Here is a 4,289-nt window from a genome sequence, read left to right on the forward strand (position 1 = left end):
TCTAAATTTGCAAGACTGCCATGCAGGCCTCCCCTGAGCTTGTCAGGTCAGCATGTGGCGCCTTTCGTCCGCAGTATGAAGTTTCCAAATAATTTAAAGTGTTCAGTTGATTTTTATTTTATTTTTTCCTCTTTGGAGAAAAAAGGCACCATAACTATGCCTTCCTATAGTTTACATTAATGCTAAGAAATAATTTTGGTGAATGGTTTTGCTTTTTTTTCTGTGTTGAAATGCTGGTAGCCACCTCAGTAGTCAGTATAAGTCCCCCAGGACCTAAGGATACTTTGTGATACCAGCTGGGTGGTGCGCTCTCTTTCTTTTGTTTTTGGGTGGTGCATTCTCTAAGCAAAGATGGAGATGCAGGAATGTGGGAAGCTATTTGTGGCTGGGTTATCTATGAACTACTCGTTTTTACACTTTTTGTGATAACCTTTAAGCCCTGGTTGTCTTACATTTGTTGTTTTGGTTGCTTTCAGCTATCAGGCGGAGGAGCCAGCCTCGGCTTGGAGTCCTATGTCCTGAATGGGAAATAGCACTTTAAAAGCACATATTAAGAAAAATCAATTTGCTGGCTTATAGTTTTTAAAAATATACATATTTTTATTGATTTCTGAGAGGAAGGGAGAGGGAGAGATGGAAACATCAATGATGATAGAGAATCATTGATCGGCTGCCTCCCGCACGCCCCCTACTGGGGATCAAGCCTGCATCCTGGCCACATGCCCTGGGATGGAATCATGATTTCCTGCTTCCGAGGTCAACACTCAACCACTGAGCCACAGCTAGTTATTTTTAAGACTTATTTTTAGTGCTTCCTCCTAAAGATGGACCATGTTCAACAGATTAATTAGTCTTTTTCATTCTTAACTTTGAGCACATTACCTTAAGGTTCCCCCAGGAGTACATGTTACAGGTATTATTAATTGCATAAGTTGTTACTGAAACTTAACTTTACCCATTGATAATTTTTGATGCAAACCACTTTCTTTTAAAATGTTGTCTTGGTTCCTTAAAAGTGAATGTGAAAAGACAAAAAAAAATTATATGTGATAGTTTTCCTTCTATTCTTTCCCTTGTAAATATGAGCTAATGTAACCGACTTGGTACCTGAACCCTTACAGAACTGTTCAGTCACCAAATGTGCTTTAACCATTGATCAGCTCTGAGAATCAACCTGTTTGTATTTAGAATACAATCCCCATCTGCATTTTAGAAGGGAAGTTTTGTGCTGGGAATATCAAATGAGCACAAGCTGGGAGCTAGGAGCCAGGAGAGAGAGCACTGTAGGTACAGAGCAGGCTGTGGAGGCTATTTCAGAAGTGCAGTTTTGTTTGAGACTTGGGCTTTAATGGATTTGATTACTTCTGCCATCCTTAACCAGTGCTATCTGTAATGATACTGGAAAATGCCAGTGTCAAAGGTAACGACATTTAATATGATGAGTTGTTGCTAAATTTGTACATGGTTTATTACTTAAGCACAGTAAGCATGTTCTACCTCAGAGCTTATAACTTAACTTTGTACCGGGGTAATATGTTTTTTTTTTTTAATGTTTGATTTCTTTTTAATTTCAAAGGATAGAACAAACAGTTGGTACTGTCTTCAGTTAGAAGTGAATTTTAATCATTAAAATAAAAGGCAAACAAGGGTCTGTTGATTTCTGGGACATTTGATCATTTTCCCCTTCCTATATTAGACATCCTGACCACCTAATAGCCAAAATGAAACAGATATCAGCAGTTGAAGTCATTTATAATTTTAAGCTGACAAGTCTTTTTGAGAAAAATCACCATAGGCATCTTCAGTCAATGAGTTGCATATGATATGCATCCACGTGTGTGCAATCTTTTGTGGTGATTCCTGTCCCTTTAAGCCACTGCCATGAGCATATTTTGGGTAGCAGGTTGAGATGTAGCCGTAGGGATTGCAAAAAAGGGAGAGAGAATCATGGGGAGGGAACAAGGGGGAAAAGGAGACCAACTCATTGAGCCATTGACATAAAATGACCAGAGGCCTCAGCTGTCCTTTCTCAGAAAATATCTGCCCATCAGAGCCATCCTGGGCAGGAACATTTTCCTGACTTTAATAGTCAATAAAAACCTCCCCCTTGACATCCATTTTATAAATATATTTCAGTTTTCTAAGATGATTCCAACTGACAAAAAGTCCTCCTCCTTTAAGAGTAAGTTGGTGTTGAAAGCCCAAGATGCTGATGCCTGGGAAAGCTGTCGCTTGACTTTAAGCTCAGGCACATTTTGCTGGCATTTCTGTACCCACATGTTTGTCTCCCTTGCCCCCTAGCTTGTGGTCGTTTGGTATTCCCAGTACAAAGCTTCCTTTCTAAAATGCAGACGGGGGTTGTATTCAAAATACAAATGGGAGATTCTAAAAGCTTGGTTGAAGCTTTGGTTGAAGCACACTTGGTTTGGTGATGGCATACTTCCATAAGTGTTCAGGTGCCAAGTTGGTTAAATTAGCTTATATTTGCAAGGGAAAGAATTTTTAGAAGGGAAACTATGACATATACTAATTTTCTTTGTTTAATTGAACAGAAAACACAATGAAATTGAGTAAGAGGTGGTTTACTTACCTTGTACCCAGTTGCTTGAATAGGTGAGGAGAGAGAGACATTTGTGCAGATGCTGGCAATCCTGGGGGCAGGTTGAGGGTTAGAGGTAATAACAATGATATTTTGGTCTCACTTTACTTTGTAGTATGGCTTTCCTTCTTACAAGCACATTGATTACATTTCTATTATGTTTTTCAATGGTGACTAGTGTATACTGTTGACTCAGGTGAGGCCTAGAGATTTTTTTTTTCTTTTGAGATAAATGAAGTCAGATTTAGAAGGGATGGAGATCACAAGGTAAGGAGAGAGCTATTATTATCATTATTATATTTTCTTTGGGAACTAAGCAAACTAAATCTTCAATTCCGGTGAGGAAACTGATAGAGAAAAGAAGATGAATGGTGGCTGACTTTTGACTGTGACCACCTGCAGGGGAGGAGGTTTGTGGCCACACTGCATCCCCATTCCTGGCCCCGCTCCGTTACGCGTGCAGCGGTTGAGTGGTCTTGAAGAGGCTTTCTGTTCATTTCCCCGCTTCTTTTATTTCCTCACCCATAAGTAGGTGACTAAGTTTCCACAAAAACTTCTTGATTTTTCCTCTCCCCAGATCAGCCATATGTCAAGGGACAGGAGGCTGGGTATACACATCCCATCTCTCTCTTAAGTCCCACCGGGGATGCAGCAAGCAAACTACTTCTGCAGTGGTGTGCAGATTTTCAGGAGCAAGGCATTTGTCACTTCCTATTTAGTATATGTCTGTTTAATAATAAACTGTTAATGGGAAGGGACTTAGAAGACATCCAATCTTCCTCTCAGTACAGAACGTTCTGCTGGTGATTCTTTAATATCTAGTGAAAGAAAAGGGTTACTTCATACTTCATGGGAGAACTTTTTTTTCCTCTTTCTTCTTCTAATTCCAAGCTGATAGGAGAATGGAGCTGATGAATAGGAGGGTTTATATTAGGAGTGAGGGCCTTGGGTATTTTTAAGCCACTGAACTACCTTAGTGGCAGAGGGGCAGAGTGGAGAGTGTAAAAGTCAGGGCTGCCTGAGGGCTCTCAGGGGGGTGGGAAGAATGGAGTTAGCCAGGAAGAGAATGGAGGTGAAGATAGGGTGGGAGTGCAAGGATTTAATGAGGTGCCCCCTAGGCTCTTGACTTTTTATAATAGACAAAAGCACTTTTCGAAAAACTGTTTAAAAAAGCTGAACATTTATTTCATACCTGCTAGGTCCTAACTGGAAACATTGGTGTGATAGTGTGGGTTTCTTTTCAACCCCAGTGGTATGGCTGATGTAACCAAGACCTATTTAGGTCTGAGGGTGGGCCCTCTCACGTAACACTTACGGGGCTTGTTCCTTCCATTACTCACTCTGGAGGTGTGGTGGGCTTTGTGAGCCAACCCCGAGGTGGAACCTGAGAACCACTAAGAGCTTTCTCAAAGCCCGGATGTGAAAGTCTTTTCTTTTTTGCACTAGACATAGGCCAGGGAGTGGGCTTAGAAGTATGGAAATTAAGGTCTTTTATCCGTGTAAGGAGTGGTATTAAGATCAAGGAAGTGAGAGATTCCAGTGATTGATGTGTTATTCCTGAGCAACATAACAGAGGACCAGAGCATGGTCTTTGATGCAGTTTTTGCAGGCTGCCTGTATCTAACACTGCTTCTTAAACACTAAGTGATTGTGGGAAAAAATTATTAAATTCTCTCAGCCTCATCACCTT

The 4,289-nt window shown here is 40.7% G+C and overlaps 1 protein-coding gene across 1 annotated transcript in view; it reads left to right on the plus strand.

Annotated features, from left to right (window-relative positions):
- GPD2 (glycerol-3-phosphate dehydrogenase 2) overlaps nucleotides 1–4,289 on the plus strand; it is a 100,557-nt gene that overhangs the window by 930 nt on the left and 95,338 nt on the right. The window lies entirely within an intron of this gene.

Source organism: Myotis davidii, unplaced genomic scaffold (genome assembly GCF_000327345.1).
Source record: "Myotis davidii unplaced genomic scaffold, ASM32734v1 scaffold433, whole genome shotgun sequence".
NCBI lineage: Eukaryota > Metazoa > Chordata > Mammalia > Chiroptera > Vespertilionidae > Myotis > Myotis davidii.